Consider the following 17,670-nt stretch of genomic DNA (forward strand, 5'->3'; position numbering starts at 1 on the left):
TAGAGGACACAACAGAAAGGAAGCAGTGACGTATGTACTGTCACTTTGTAAGGCCAAAGATTTTAGGAAGCCTGTCAAGCCCGGACAGCATATGTGCAAATTTGTCTACAGATCTCTACCAAAGTCTCCAAGACTTAAGTCCTGTCCCTCGACACCCCCTCGGTGATTTCTGGACTTTGTAATAGTTCATTTTGACACGAATTGCTCCCTTTTCTAGCAGATGGCCCGGACATTTGAGACCTCTAACTGAGATTACCCTCAGACCGGTGGATGTCTGCATATCATAAGTCTGGGGTAGAGCCCTGAGAACGTTACAATTTGTGAGAAAATTGCTTCTGTTGTGTGAATGACATTCTCATTCATCTCAGTGATCAAGAAACTCTCACAACTTTTAAGTCTAGCCGTGACATGCTTCTTCATACGCTGTCCAGGAAACAGACCAACGATTTAGACTAAGAAATTTGAGAGGATCCTCTATATGGCGTCAACAGACTGCTGGCAGAGTCTCTTTAAGAGGGGCGGAGAAGCAGAGTAGCATGTTTTTGGAGGATTTTATCCATTTGAAAAATCCTGGCCTGGCTTTTCTCTTCTCAAGTTCCAGTCTCCCCCTTCTCCCGCTGCTGAGGAAATACATCCACACATCTATCCTTGGCATTGCTGATTTATAGCAACGATATAGAAAGAGAATCCTATTTTCCCTGCATGTGTTCTTTATTTATAGGCAACAAATTGAAAAGTGAGCTCATCTTCTAGCTCTTTGTTTCTTCTTGTTCAGGTTTTCTCACCCCATGCAACTATCCATTATTTACTGCTATACAGCTGGAACGAGTTACAGTCACCTTTCGCCCATAAGAAGGGAACATCAGTCCATTAGAAGTACTATGCTTATTTGGGGAAGATGTTAGGAATGGGAACCACAGCGGGTGTCTATGAAATATTCATTGCTTACGAGGTTCAAATATTTTGGTGCAATCATTATTTGATGCGTTTGACAGTTGTCTTCAATTGGAATATTTTTCAACTGGGGTGCTTTGCTCATTTCTGTAATATTGCATAATCAATCACAATATAAAAGAGACCCCTTCATAGTGCACAGCACAATAGATGACAAGAAATAAGAGGAGTAATGAAAAATAAGAACATTCTGTACCTCTTTACTGTATAAACAACAATGAACACTAAACCGCTATGCCTGCTTTTGAAGTGTTAATTTATATTACTGGATTTTCAGAGGTTATGGATGTGCCCCAAATGCACCCCATACCCCACAAATAATAAATACTATCGAACGTCCGTGTGCCTGAGCTATTTTCAGTTCTTATAATAGCTTTTTTCCACTAACAAGTACGATTGGCAGTAGCATAGCCTTGGGGGAGCAGACTGTTGGTGTGTATTCCTCCAACCTGTGACCTTCTTCCCTCCCTCTAGATACTCCTTGTGTGATACTAAAGGCAAAGACTGCTGTTAACTAGAGAGGTACCCTCAAATACAGATACAGTCGATTGCCTGTATCCTGTGCCTTCAGGCTCCAGATAACCAATAAAGGTAATCCCCCCAGATCCAGACGTAGTAGATTATACCTTTTTTTGGCACACGTGTCAGGTGTGGTGGACACAACGGTATGGATTAGAACAAGAGGAGGTCATTTTTACTCCGGGTAAGAAGAGATATAAGAATATCTCTTGAATATATCCTTCAAATATTCAAACCAGGGAACCCTGTCTTAATTGTCATGTATTTCCATTTTTGTTCATGAGGCAGAGGCATGTGAAGTGACCATGCCATGTCCAGTAGTGTTGTGTTGCCAAGGCTTCCAAGCAGAAGCTAGATTAGCCACCACCATCACTCACTCACACTGTTTCGACTTTGCAGAGCCCTTACTGGGAGATAAGGCTTTGGATCCTCTTGGCTCTACAGTTTGATCAATCTGCAGATTTACAGCCAGCCCTGCAGCACACTGATGAAGCGTAAGAGCAGTAAATTCTGCTCCACTCATAAGAAACTCTGCTCTCTCTCTCTCTCTCTCTCTCTCTCTCTCTCTCTCTCTCTCTCTCTCTCTCTCTCTCTCACGTATTGATATAACTGTTGAATTAATTTCTTGCTCTTTCTGGTTTTCAGTCTGGAATACAGAGTAGATGCCTGGTCTTGTTCTTGTTTGGGCCATATTCCTGTTTTTTTTTTTATCCCATTCTCTATGCCTGGTTACAAAAAAGAGAACACATCGTAGTAAAAAAAGTGCTTGTTCTTTTGGATTGCTGCTTAAATGACATAGCGGAATATGTGGGAAAGAGATTTGTGATGTGCTTGGTATTTATTAAGCAGATGCAGCATTTTCTATATTCATCAGAGTTGCGAGTGATCACCTCTCAGGTGATTTTAGACATGACGGAAACCAGAACTTGGTCACCAGTCAAATATCAATAATCTCCATGCCAAGTCTGTATTAATATCGGATCAATATTTACTCAATGAGATCAGTACTTTCAGTTTCGCTCACACAGGCGACAGTGACAACGACAGCTTGGCAGATTCGCGGCACCCTTCCCAGTTGCCCTCCCTTTCACCCCCCTCTCTCCTCTTGTGTTGTGCGGTCTCTAGTATGTCACTGTGCGGACAAGCAAGCCAGCCACCGCCTCGGATCCGACCGCCCACAAGCACACACATGCATTCACAGACATAAGCAGCAGCTTGGCGGACTTTCCCATTAAAAAAAAAAAAAAGACAAAACCAAAAGCTTTGTTCTGCACAAGGTGGCTTCTTTGTGAACCTAAAGCCTTTGGGGATTGTTGATTAGTTTGCTCTTAATACATTGTGTCACCAGTTTGTTTGTATTTTTCAGGAAGAGAAAGGACATGAACTAAGAAGTGTGTGTATTGGATTCCCTGAACATGCATTATACTTAAAAAAAAATAGGTTTCTTAAATATTTTAGCATATTTGTTGTTGAGTGATAATCCTGAACAACTTGTACAAGGAAAAAAAATTCCGGTGTTCTACTTGTGCACATTATTTAAGAAAACTTTTTTCCTGGTTTTTATCTGTTAAATAATAAATAGGAAACATCACAAAACACCTAATCATGAACATGATTTGCAATCTATCAATTTGATGATGCGTTAAAATAAAAGTTGCGGTATTTATTGCGCTGTATTTATTTGGTATTTGATCTATACTAAATTATGCAGTATCGCACACCACTCGTAAAAGGTGCATTGGGGGTAAAAAACCTGTGTTAGCCTTTTCTTGAATACATATGTCAGAAAAGGTAGCTCTGTGAAAGGATAATGGGGAGGGGGCACGGGACTTGATGGCAACCTGCATAACCTTTTGACCTGGTTTTGTGGATGGGGGATACCTGACCAGGGCTAAGATAAAAGTCCCAAGCTTTCTAACATATGGTTCAAATTCCACTCAGCTCTGAATAACCTTATTTTATGTTGTTTTAGCCAAGGGCATGGTGAGGGAAGATAAGAATTTGGAGCACTAAATTTTCAATATCACTATCAGCATGATAACTTTGGGTGAGCGAATTAGTTGTAGTTAAACATGCTTCATGGAATAAATACTATTATTTGAAATCACAGTCAAAACTGTCACCATCTTATTACCTGTATGCACATTTTAACATTAGCTATAGTCATTCCAAAATGTGACCTTAAAGGAAAGTAGATAGAGATTTAAATTGTTACCTGTTGGGACACGGCAGTAATAAATAAGTCCAATTGCTCTATTTGACGGAGTATTATTGTGCATCTTCTTTTAAAATCCCTGTTTGCTCATGTTGTGAGCTTCAACACATTCAAGATCTGACATTCTACTGTACTAATCCAAGAAGTGTTCAGAGGGGCGGTAAAAGTTACTCCTTGTTAGACATATTTGAGGCCCAAAATAGACTCTGATCTCTTTACTGCAACACTTTTGCACTTTTTCTCTGCAGCCAGATTCCTACTGCCAGAGGATCAAAGAAGCCATTCCTTGAATCCCCCCATTTACAGTATTCCTTGTGTGCATGTTTGTGCTTGGCTCAAAATGTGAGCTTTATCTAGTATGATGAGATATGTTTGTGTCCAGTTACAGCCTGCCAAAACTTGAGTTTAAAAATGTCTGGAGTCAGCGTTACAGATAAGGCATACCTATAAGGGATCACTACTGACAGCGAAAGCAAGGCCCAGGAGGAAAGCCTCCTTCAGACCTAGACAACTTATTGTACCTTACATTCAGCAAACTATAGGGGGAGCCATGACCTCACGTTCCAGGGGCCCTGTTTTCTTTCTCCTTCTTGTGCTCTTTAAAAACAACTTCAGGACACAGTTCTGAGAATACGTTGGGAATAGAATAAACTTACATTAGAGGCACAATGTATTTTTGCATTAATATGGTTGACATGCCATGTAGCAATCTCCACTCAGTAATGGTGTTTTCGTTAAAGTTTTGTTTGTATCAGCCCACTGAGGTGGAGTAATGTATAGCCTATCAATGTCACCTTGACTGTACTCTTCTAAATGGTAATCAGGCACTAAGATGTTGTCACATCAATATTCAGTTATCACAACTTTGCTTTTGTTACAATTTCAAGTCAAGTAACCTATTTTCCACGGCACTTGGATATTCCTTACGACTTATTTATATTTAGAGTTTATGCAACAGTCTCCAAATATAAATGTGTACCGGTAATGACATTCATGAATGCACAAGGATTTCCCACTTCTGACTGAGCATGAGAACCCACTTGAAAAACAAAAGGGGATGTATCTGTTTTACCCCCCCACACACCCAACCCTTTTCTCAATAAGTGACCACTGGATACCGACAATGTTTAAGTGCGCAACTAAGTACATACTGCTCAATGCTATTGAGGATACAACATTCCTCTGACCTCTTTCGAACTACAGGGCAAACATGTCAACTACATGCTATGAATAAACACTATAAAGAAAGGGTTATTCAGAGATTCCAATATTCTAAAGCTAGTTGATGTGTTCAAGCATTTAGGGAAGAACTAAAGCTCTTCTTTGGTTTATTAAGGTCTATATGAAATTAAGCTAATGACGCAACTGTTGTGGATGCTTAAACATCTTCATGCAAAAGAAAATATTCAGCCTGAGGTAAAGTATGCATCTGTATGTGGTTTGAAGCACCTTTGGCAAAGTCGGATAATTGTATCTAATGTCGATTGTGTAAAGTAGTATTTGAAATCACACAGGTCACCGGTCTTTGTTGCACAGTTATCTCTGAGCTGGTACGTGTCTGTATAGTGTGGATGAAGCAGACATTGCTTATTTACAATATTTTCCCCCCTGAAAGGATGCCTTTAAATTCAGAAATAAAGCAAATTGCATATTTTAATATGTATTTTCTACAATACTTTTCTCCTTTTTTTTTTATAAAACTAGGCATTTACTTAACAAAATATTTTTAATTAAAGAAATCAAATTGCATATTTTAATATGTATTTTCTACAATACTTTTCTCCTTTTTTTTATAAAACTAGGCATTTACTTAACAAAATATTTTTAATTAAAGAAATCATAATGTAAACAGCTGCAAGTTTTTACCCTGTTCACCTGTTAAATATGGCAAAGTACTGAGGATTAATTCAAGTGAATTTACATTTAGAAACAAATACTCCATCTAATTCTCCCAGATTTATTGTGTGTGCACTCTGATAGGCAACGGAGTTGTGGCTCATTACGCTGGCAGCGAGTGACTGCTTTATCTCCTCCTATCTGTTTCCCATTTTAAGGAGTTTTCTACACGCCTCCTTGTAAATGTCTGTCTCTCTCTCATGGTTGAGCGTTTCTTTCCTTTTGGTCAACTCTGATTATCAAAATGCAACACTTTCCTTTTATTTAAGACCCATGTAAACATTACATTTTACATGTTTGCTTTGACTGCATTGTAATGATGCATCTAGGAATTTACCACAGCTAGTCTTTCTGTATTTAGAGGAAACTCATTAAGAATTCAGACGTTTACCTCTTCCTCTTTAGTGCTTCTGTCACCTTTATTTGTGCTTTTCATTTTTCACGCCAGCTCTTTCAGCCACCTCCCCCCCACCCTCAACACTCCCTCCACCCACCCCGCTGCCTTCCCCCATCAACCGTGCACCATTGGGTGTTCATCCTGTGCCCTCGCCGTCTCGTGTTTTCTATCACCAACCTCCATTGCAAATCTGGAGCATTGTGGTGCAAGGGCTGTGAATTGTGAACCTGCATCGGGTTATGTTTAAAGCACCCGTGACTGTGACTGACATGTAAAATATGTTATCAGACTTGGTCAACCATGGCAGTTTTCTGCTATTGTTCACTTTATATCCATTTAATGTGTCAGGCTGCTGCAACATGGAGCCCCACTTTGTCTATACCACGAGGCGTTCACACTACTGCACATGCATACAAAGTACATTCCCATCCAATGCAATTACCATATTTGAATCAATTCTGCCATAGAAGATTTAATGATTTTTATTCTACATGCTTTGTTAATATTCTGTTGTTGCAGTTAGGTATATTAAGACTTATTATCAGCCCATTTAAATCCCATATTTCTGTCAAAGACAGAATAGAATCAGCGCTTGCATTTTTTTCATTTTATTTGTATACTCTGTATGAAGTTGTTATGAAGTACCATATTAGTCATATGTATTGTACATTATTTAGTAAATATAATTTATAATATTAGTAGTAATGTGATTGAACCAAGCATCAACACTCTAAGTCAACTTCAACATTGTGAAGCATGTTTGTCAATGTTGTATAAACCGCCGAACCTCTCTTCATTATTAAACTCTGAGGAGAAAATAAAAGCCCAACGGTCAACATTGGCTTAGCTGGTACCACAGGCTTAATCAGATCCAATGAACAAAAGTCACCTTGACAAGTTTTGCTACTGTGTTGTTGTTATTGGTAGCCAACAATACTGTCCAAATAGATGTGGGGTGTTAAGCGTGTTAAAGGACATCACACATGGTCCTGTGGTGCCACTTTAAACATTGAAACAGAGGTGACATTGTTTTGCCAGATATTGCAATATCTGTGGGCAATATCATCATATTAGGCATTGTAGTGCAGTTGTCGGCTGCGTTTTCAGTTTCTCTAACACGTGTTCAGCCGAATGAAACCCTTATTTATTCAGCAATATACTGAAAACAGAGATTGTTCAATATTGGTTCTCACCTAAACACATCAAGTCCCTTCCACCATCTGTCCCTATAGGCCCTATATCTCACCCATATTATTGGAAAGCAATAAATAAGTCATACTGACATATTTAGTGAATCTCACCAAAATGATATATAATCTTAATGTGCACTTCGTTTTTGCCTCGTAAAAGTTCCCAAATAAAATTTGACAGAGATATGAGTGCAGTGTATGCAGGCCTCTGACTAGTCCCACTATCACAAAATTAATTGTATTAAACTTCTGAATATGTCAACACTACAAGTGAGTATGAAAGCAAAAATGACAATCAACATTTTCATCAAGTAGCGTAGTACTTGTGTCGTGTTCACACTACCCGACACCAAAACTTGCCTACGTGCAGAACTTCACTGAAAGAAAGACAAGGCCAAGACCTTGGAGAATTAAGACCGAGTCACGACCAAGAGCGAGAAAAGCTGAAACTGAAATAAGACCATGACCTGGGGAAAGGAAAGTCTGGGCTAAAGCTACCCGTGATTAATTCATGATTAATTATCTTTAAAATGTTTGCTTGAGTCTGGTCTTGAGACCAAGACCGTTTTTCAGCTACAAAGTACAACAGATATAATGAAAGCAAAACAATCACTGGCTATGTTTCCTTTGAAATAAAGTAACCTTAATGTGTATGTGTTTGTAACCCTGAATTGTTCCCGATACTCCCCCAGTAATAGCATTGAGTTCCAAGAGAGTCTTATTGGACGTCTACTTGGCAGGAGGGCTATTGATTTCATTAGGACGATGTTGGCACACATTACAGAATGATGACTGCTTCATGGGAGGTCAACAAGGAATCAATATGAAATTATATTACAGCTGTGGCTTGCTGAGGTGAGGCCAGCTTACACACAGCAAACAGTGCAAACACTTGATGGCTTGGCAAGTAGTTCTGGTTGTTTACTGTGAGAGTGAAATGAGGTGACGTTACAAAAGAACCAAGGGTCAACTCGAACCTTGTGTTCTAAAGCAGATTGCTTGACATAAAAAAAAAACAAAAACATGCACTTGAATAGTTCAGTCCAGTCGACTAGAAATGACCAACATTCACTTGAATAGTTCAGTCCAGTAGACTAGAAATGGCCAAAAGAGCAAAATATTTAAATGGCCTGAGTACAACAGAAATTAGCAGCACTTAAAAGGTTCTGCCAATCTTAGGAAAAGTCACATTTACCCAAATGAGGGGTGAAAAAAAGCACAAATGAGATTCATCAAAACTGATGCTGTTAACTGTTGGAGGCAGGTTCAGTTGGCATGTGAGCAAACAGAAAAAATGTTGGGAAAACACAGCTTGGCAGATGATTTATACTGCTTATCGTTTGTATGTGATATCACGAAGCAGTGAACTGCTATGGAAGACCTTGATGATAGGCGGTTAATTACAAAGTGAATTAATTCACGGTTAATTACAAGTCATAGTTCTAGAAGAAAGTTCTTAATTGATTTGTTTCCCCTCGCTATCATTTCACACCTCAATTTGGCAACTAGACTGTAAACATACGCTTTGGAGGTGCGATATGGGTTGTTATTATTTAATGATCTTCCTTTTGGTTTCATAAAAAATGCAAGTAAGCAATGTCACCAAAATGTTCGGCAATCACACAGACCTCTATAAATATGCTCACGAATGCTCTAGGGGTGTGTCTTCCAGTCTTTTTTGGAAACCCTTTTGGCAGTGAATGTTTTGCTCAATAATTTAACATAAAAAGGGAATGCATCTCTGAGGGGACACAGTGGCAGTGCAGTAAATTTACACTATTCTGGAAAACTGATATAGTTGCACATGTCTATGGTGGACTATGGTTTTGTCTCGAGAATATTCATTCGCTGGGTGTGTTTCTGTCAGTCAGCTAAGAACAAGTAAAATCCAATGATAGTGTGATAATTTCTAAAACAGGATCGTGGAATTTATGTGAAAGAATTCTGGCTATATGCAAAGACATGCTAGAGTTTTTGGGTGGGAAGCAAAAGGGGCTTATGGCCTTTCACCAATGAAAGCCATGTTGTCTCAGAAAGGGATGAAGAAAAAAACAGCACAGTGAGTGACAGGTTAATTGGCAGGATCTTTGGAACTTTGGGTCTGGTCCTCATGTGGAGGACAGATGGGTGGGATGGTATTCCAGCTAATCCGCCTTTTGCCCCCCACCCCTAAAATGGAGGACAACCTCCCCATAGAGTAAATACCAGCTCAAGGAGGAAGCTCAACAATAGAATTGTTCCAGTTTTGCTCTGATCCAGTCAGAGTATGAGTTACCTTGAGAATATATACGGATATAGTTCCATTTGTGACTTGACTTCATTCTGCACAAACAATTCAATAAATTGTTCTTCCTTCTACACTCAGCACATTTTAATGTATTATCAAAGAAAAATGCTCTTTCCGAAGCAGAATTACAAGACTGTGCTTGACTGAAAAAGCTCGAGAGGCCCATTTTGCATATTTATCGTGGCAGGAAAATAATTTAAATTCCCCTACTTATGAATGTCCAGATAGATAGCATTAATTTGGCAGTCAAGGGGCAAATACAAGTACTATTAGTTAATGAATTGAGATAACCAAGCATTTATTTGACTAAATTTTCTGTATTTATTTTGCTTAATAAGAAATATTCTCCTCACAGTATTAGCTTTGTATGCTTTACCTAATGGGAGTATGTTTGAGCTTCACTTCCTTCCCTCCTAAAAACAAGAAAATGTAGGACTAGTTGTGGGCATAATAATAAGAGGGGTGGGAAACGAGCAAATGTCAAGAAGAGGAGCTTGCATCAGCGTTAGACGAGTGTTGATGTGTCATGGAGCTGAGAGCACACAAGGGGAATCACATTGCTTTGCTATTTCCAGCCTCTCGTTGAGATAAGATGAACAGGGGAGTCTTTTGTGCATATCTTTCTGATAGACCATTTGGAGTCTTCCCACACTCAATACACTTTCCCAACATGACTCAAAATTAACTCCACTTTCTTTTTCATGAGAACCACGAAACAAAGAAATTAGAAACTTGCAACAATCAATTCCTATTGTGATTACTTTTTCCACATGCTAGAAACTCTAAAAATGAACCAAAACTTTGGTAGACACACACACATACACACGCAGCATATTCCTTGTTAACCCTCAAGGCCAGCCCTGGCCCAGGAACTGCTCCCAAGATGGATTAAACTGCAATCGTTGAGGAAGAGGGCTCTTAAGCCTAAGGTTATGCATGGGCAAGATGTTCTCCTCCCTGAGGCTGAGGCCAGTCTTATCATGACTTTTTTTGTCTGCTTGTAGGACATAGTGGCACTATGTCATCAGCTTTTCTGTAAACTCTATAAGTTTACAGTTTAATCTCGTACTCATGTTGCGGGATTTTCAAGTTGTGCAGAATCCTTGTACCTCCAAAATTGTCTGTTTCCAGGAGACCCCCAAAAATTCACATTTATTTAATCAGTAAAGTTGGGTCCTCAAAGGGAGCAAGTCATCATTTCTATGAATAACACCCACATGTGTGGACTGACTAATAATATAGATTTGATTAAAATAAAAATAAAAAATTGTGACATCTGAGGTTTCGGCCTCATGCCAGTGATATGAAGTGATGTCACGTGCAATATGTCAAATTCAGACTGAAAAGCTGGTAGTCCAAGTGGGCTGTTTTTGTATTTGTAACATAAACCAGTGCTGGCTGCTCATTTGGTGTCCAGATTTGTCTTTGCGGCTTTATTTGAATCAACTCCACTTTAAAATGGCAATCTATTTTGTTGCTGACATGAGCCTTCTCACAAAGAAAATGTACCCCCTTATTGTGGCCAATAGAGTTGTGCAGAGACATTCAGTTTTGTTATTCCAATTTAAGAAGAGATGTAAATAAAGAAAAGGCCAATCTATATGACAATCCTGATATTTAAACAGACAGCATCTGCATTCATCAGCTCAATTGGGATTTACTGCCTTGAACACCGGGTGGGCTGGTAGCTCTGATTCTGTTTGCTCTTAAGTGGTGAGGATGGTAGCAATAAGATTGTTCTTCCTCAGGTGCAGTGGATACTAAAAAAATAGAAAAGCAAACTCGGCTTTAAGACTAGACTCTTCCATGTGCCTTCCCTTGAATACACAATTTCAACCGCCAGCTTTATCAGAGCATCTGTTCTCTTAATACGAGGTTGCCTTTCTCCTATTTGAACATAACTACTAAACTCATGGAAGAAATTAGTCAGATGAAGCACCAAATCAATCAAAGGTGGCATATTTTTGTCTTTAAAGTCAGACTATTGGTCAAAATCTCTCCAAATATGATTTGCTTGAATTATAAAGCAATATTTTTAAAAAGTGTCTGCTCATGTGGAGGGGCATATTGTGTTGCAGAGTAGTGAAAAAGAGTGCTAACCTGAACACTGGAGTATAAGGTGGGAAAGAAAGCGAAGGACAGGGGCTATCAGTGAAGCCATCCTAAAGTACTTCAATCGCTATGTGTGATTCTCTCAGGAGAGATGAGGTGCCAGGACACTGCATTCCCAGGCAAGAGGGGAGATTAAAATTCTTGGGATGCTACAGTATGAAGAGCAGCAAGAGCTATGAGAGAGCTTGTCTCCGGGGAATTGCCTCACTAACAGGATGTAATGGAGAGGGAGATCTTAATCGGATTCCTACGTTGTTTTACACATAAAAATCAGTTCATGTATGTCAAAACAAGTATAATACCCACAAAGGGGAATTGTTTGCTCTTTGTTCTTTGCAGCAGTATCTAGCCTAGCCTTATTAGTTTATTGTTAAATGAAAAATGAAGCCTTACGACAACACACACCTTGGAAAATTATACCTTTCTCCCTCTGATGATAGTTAACCGGCCTTCTTTCGTTCTATGCACTATTCAGATAGTTGTGTATGTGTGTGTGTTTGAGTGAGGGTTATAACAGTTGTCACAGGAGGAAATATGGGCCTTTGAAAGGAAAGTGTTGTGACATGCAATACGGCACTGAGTAAGCCTTATGTGTCTGTGAGTGTGTCTAATGACAGAGGACAGCCACTGTCTGCCGTTTGCCCTCCCACTACTTCCTATGAACTTGTCTTTGGTCGCAGGACAAAAGACTCCTTCAGTAAGCTCTGTCTGCTGTCCAGCCGAGCAGCACAGGCCATCTTTATCCATGTTTGACAATAGAGAGATAAAATAGGATCACTCTTGGCGATGTGAATATGCAATGTGTGAGAGTGAGAAGTGACAGTTACCCTTTACATTGTATGTACTGGTAATTGTTGACAAACACTGCCAATTGAAACGACGTCCATATTTTTTAAGTCATCGTTAACTTTTTATCAATAATCACATAACCTTGGACAAGGAGGTATTAAATATTAGCATATAAAGACTTGGTCTGGAGCTGGAGGTAAGGGGGACAAGGAAGGGAGGGACATTAGCTTATCATCAGCTGCCTTGTTTTATTCCGTCTTATCATTTTGGTGTTTCCATCTCAGTTTTTTAGGGTTTAATTTTGTGCTCTTTCAAATGTGGAACCACTGAAGCTCTGAGGCTCCTCTGGCAATGACTTTCCCTGTTCATAAAGTTAAAAGCTGGTCTTTTACACTGTATTATGTCCATATCTATGTATTTGCCCTTCACCCGGTAATATTCTGTGACAAGGGGTATGAGTCTGTCTTGTGTCTGAGATGACACTTGCTCTCAGACTGAGTCAGAAGAGCTTCTCTCAAATGTGTTCTCTGACCCCAAACTGCTATAAATTTTATATAGTTCTCTCATTCCATTGTCGAACATAACTACTCTCTTATGTACTGGAAATTCCCTCATTCATAATTGACAAAAGAAAATTTGTGTGTTCACTAGTTTCGCAACAATAACGGGTTGACTGTTGCAATGTTAGCAACAGGCACACTTCGCCTTGAGCAAATGTGAATTTTATACTAAACATACTAAAATTCAGTGAGTGTTAATCACCAAATCTGAGCTGTCAATTATACTCTGTAATGCTTATGAATGAGCCAATTACATTAATATAAATAGCGTTTTCCAAATTGCCCGCTGTATTCCTGTTTAGCATTTTACAGTCAACTGCAATTTTAGTTTTCAATTAATTTCTTTAAACTCTGCGGTAAGAAAAAACACAACAGAAAAAGTTGTAAAACTATAGAACAGAATCTTTTCATCTATATTCACAACTCAGCAATATAGTAAATACCAAGATTGGCCACTTTAATATAGACAGTAGCCTACTAACCTCATTCATTTGTTAGAGGGTGAATATTTAAATATATTGTATTTATGGAGCAGCTTAAAATCATATAATCAAGACAACATATTGGATGCTGGTTTGGGTTTTGATCAAATATTTCTACCCTGTGATTCTGAGTCCCCTTGCTGCCACTCTGCTGCTTCTGTTGCATTTTTAGTGAATTCACTGAGACCTGAATACAGATTTAGTTATCACATCTTGAAAGCTTTCCTTTTTTTAGTCTGGCCTAAGCGAGAGGGGAAGAAGGTCCTTGTCAGGGAGACCAAGCACCCAAAGCATTGCTGAATACGTGTGCATCCTCGATTGGCAGCGAATATACGTACACACTGGCGTTTTATTTTGCAGCGTCCATCCAACTCAGAATTTGCGCCATAGCTCAGCACCATAATTGAAGGGGTAGGAAGGTTTTGGGTACACCTTAAAAAACTGCCACTGACTAGAAACATTAGACATGATTCTTTAAGTAATATGCAAGATGTTGGTAAAATACATACAATTACTGAAACATGGTTATTAGTCCCTGTCTGTCTGAGTTTTGCATCTTTAGAGCTTCAGACCAATGTGCCAAGTAATACATACCGACAAATTGAATAGGTTGCATTAATGCTTGTATATGTTTGCGTACAGATGACCTAGTTCCCAGCAAACTGGTATTTCTTGTCATTCACAATATTCTTGACAGCTGGTTTGCTTCTCATCCCTGCCCCGGTAACCTCTACTTTACCATTATCCAAAAAGGCTCAGGATGTGAATACATTTCCCAGAGTATTCATGGTGAAATTTAAAGTACCACTGAATTGGGTGGGTATTGCGAATCAGGTGCAGGGTGGATGCATTAATGTAGGGGTGAGGGTGAAGCATCTGAAATGAAGCAATCTCTTTTGGGCGGCTCTTTCCTCCGAGTTGATCCCGCTGAGTTTAATCCATCACATCGCGAGCAAAATCCCACCTACCATTAGCTACGGTTTCCTCCGGGCGCCTTATGGATTTGGGTTTTATCAACCTTGGGAATGGTGGCACATCAGTAAGTAAATTTTGTTGCTCTTGTGCTGGGATGGGCCACTTAAATGCTGGAGGGGGAGCAATTTTTATTAGTGCTACGGGGTGGGGCTCTAAATTCCTCAAAATCTCTGAATCTCTCAAATTTTGAAACTGGACATATATGTATATTTTTAGCTGCAAAGTTCAGCAAATGGCCTTATTAGTGCAGTCCACATTTAACTGATAAAAGGTATCTCATCACATCCTTTGACTATAAATGGATGTTAGCACGTGAATAGGAAACTCGAAATGGCTGCTTCTTTTATCTGTCAGGAAGAATGGTTAATGTTACACTTTCACTGTATGCTCATCACACATGTTCATGTTGAAACATGATGGATGGTGTGATTTAGCACGTCATCGCGATCCGTCTTGAAGGCTAGATCATGAACAGATTGGGAGCTCGACGACCATTTATAATTCACCTTGAAATGAATGCAATGACAGTGGGATAGCGGTACACCTTGATGATATTAGTGCTCATTGTAGCACGTGGCTTAATGGCTACTTGAACAGGATATTGACCCAAGCAGAGCATTCCTGCACGGCTTTATGATTCCTATCAGAACGAAGGAAGCTCCAGAACCCGCTGAGAGTGATACTTTAGCCATCCATTCCTAGTCATTCATCACTGAGGCGAGTAGTAAGATTCATATATCCATTAGGCGAAGATAGATTCACAGTCCCCCTGTGACCATTTAAGTAAGCAAGAAGGACCAGGAGAGGTCACCACTTGAAATAGCCTTGAACCTACCTTGAGATGTCAAGAGCTTTATTTTAGATCTGCAGCAAATTATTGTTGACATAAAATTGTGGCCTTATTTGTTTTTCAAACTTGAGGCGTTTGTTTGACGAATCCATTTGGGTCTCTCCCCGAATGATGGATGATGGCAGCTTATTGGAACACAATAGGCAGGCCAACTATTCAGTTTGCCAACATATTTATGATCTAATAAATTAAAATGTGGGAGAACTCATACTGACTCTTAGTTTGAAGACATTGAGATACCCAAAACAATCTGAAGCTGTTTTTTGACATTTCACAGCTTTACCAGTGTGAAACGTAGCATATAAATATTGTTGCTTGTATTTTCATAGAAAGGGATACTAAGATTACTCTTTACAAACTCATATTGAGAGTTCCAGTCCAAAACAAACATCAAATATAGCCCCTCTAAAAAGACAATAACAAATATTAACCATTTTACCCTCGCAGAGACACGTTTTTTTCTGACCACAAACCAATTACGTTTCACAATGATAGATTGGTTACGGAATTTCCTCCAGTGGCGTCAAGTTTTTGATCAATGCTAAGATCTGTACCCCTTCAGGCTAATTGCTTTGTAACCACCAAAAGCAAGACTCAATTTGCAGCAGACTCAACCTCAAAGGCTGGAGGTACTAGATCCTAAATTGCTCAGTGGTCTTTCTTTCAGCCGACGCGCTGCCAGATTCAAGGATGTCTGCCGACCATCTCAATTAATGCTTTTGGAATGGCAGCGTTCATTAAGCTGTGAGCAGAAGAGGTACTTTAACAGCTAAAAGTGAGTAATGAATCTCTGAAACCTGCTCATACGGTATCAAAGAAACCCATCTCATCTAGCCTCAATCAACATTGTGAACTAGAGTACAGGGAACTAGTGGACTCTCAGGGGCTGGTGTAGAGGGAATCATCTTTCGGGATCTAGTTAGGTAATAGCAAAACTAAAGAGGTACCGTATTTTCCGCACTGTAAGGCGCACCGGATTATAAGGCGCACCTTCAATGAATGGCCCATTTTAAAACTTTGTTCATATATAAGGCGCACCGGATTATAAGGCGCATAAAATAAATAACTCAACGTTGCTCAAACGTTAATGCAATCACAATATAGTAACACTCGAAATAGTGAAAACAATAACAATATATCAATAACTCAACGTTGCTCAAACGTTAATATCACACAACACACAAAATAAACGCGTAAATCCTACTTTAATAAATTAGTCCTCGTCCACGAAGCCATATTGGTCCATATATAAGGCGCACCGGATTATAAGGCGCACTGTCGGCTTTTGAGAAAATTGGAGGTTTTTTGGTGCACCTTATAGTGCGGAAAATACGGTAGTTCTAAACTTGACGAGGACTAGTGTTACCACTAAGCCTATCCCCATCAGGAGCGAGGAGATTGAGCGTGTGCAACTGTACAACTACTTGGAAGTACAATTGAACAATGGATTGGAGCACTAATAAGGATGCTGTTTACGAGAAGGAATTGAGCAGACTGTAATTTCCCAAGAAAGCACAGATCGTTCTCAATGTGTGCAGCAAGATGTTGGCGATGTTGCAGCAGCCTATACAATCAATATTATTGAAAGTACAATATTCTGGAAACATACAATGCATAATGGATCAATAAGATCTTCCGATTTCTCATTTAGAGGCTTGTTTTCTATTCACTGTACATCAAATACAGAGAAATGACACACCTCAAAGATGAGTGTGTCAGTTGGTGTGAAAGTGTCTGTTCTCAGCTGCTTCCATTCCTCTGATCCTTTGTTGGCATGGGTAGCAAGCAGCAGGAAGCCTTCACCCCAATTTGCCATTCTTTGTCACAACTTGCCCCGGTGACACACACAGACACCCACCATAATCTTTTTGCAGAGGTGCAAAAAAAAGGTGAAATGCAAAGTGTGAAGATTAGCACCTGAGACTCACTTCTCATTCCTCTTTTGGATTTGAAGTAATTATTGCTGTCACAATGACTTTGACACACATCTAATTATTGTTCCAGGGTAAGCTTAAATTTGTGTATGAATTTTGGACAAGGTCATGTCTTGCTTCAGCAGTTCTGTCTAAAAGCATTTTGCTATCGCACATATAGAGGCAAAGTTTGAAAGCAGTGTGAAAATAGCCATCTTCTTTCGCAAGAAAAATAAGTACATATATTTTCTCCAATCAACTTCATTCCTTATTCAGCATTTGAAGATTCAGTGATGTATTTAGTGTGTGTTAGACAGCTAGAAATTTTATTAAGCAAATTATCTTTTTTTTATGGAAGTCTGGGTTACACCTTCCATGGCTGAAATGTCCTCCTTTGTAACCAAGGTTGATTTAACCACTGGGAATGTTGGACTTGAGATTTGTTCCATTCTGTCATTAATATGCTCTTTACTTTACAAGCACTTACACTCGAGTTTTTCATGACCACCTGATTAAAGTCTCATTTTTATT

At 39.3% G+C, this 17,670-nt stretch overlaps 1 protein-coding gene across 5 annotated transcripts in view; it reads left to right on the forward strand.

The window, feature by feature from the left end:
• The window catches only part of mfsd8l1 (major facilitator superfamily domain containing 8-like 1), a 240,800-nt gene that overhangs the window by 62,992 nt on the left and 160,138 nt on the right, over positions 1 to 17,670 (forward strand). The window contains exon 18 of one of the 5 annotated variants that reach the window (XR_015862206.1): positions 1,873 to 1,967. The exons of 3 other annotated variants lie outside the window; for them this stretch is intronic. The gene's annotated coding sequence lies outside the window, so the exon portion shown is untranslated. Of the gene's footprint in view, positions 1 to 1,428; positions 1,535 to 1,872; positions 1,968 to 17,670 lie in introns of those variants that run through there. One more of the 5 variants, XR_015862208.1, reaches the window with a different exon arrangement.

Source organism: Syngnathus floridae, chromosome 13 (assembly GCF_059516105.1).
Source record: "Syngnathus floridae isolate MCC-2025c chromosome 13, RoL_Sflo_1.0, whole genome shotgun sequence".
Lineage (NCBI taxonomy): Eukaryota > Metazoa > Chordata > Actinopteri > Syngnathiformes > Syngnathidae > Syngnathus > Syngnathus floridae.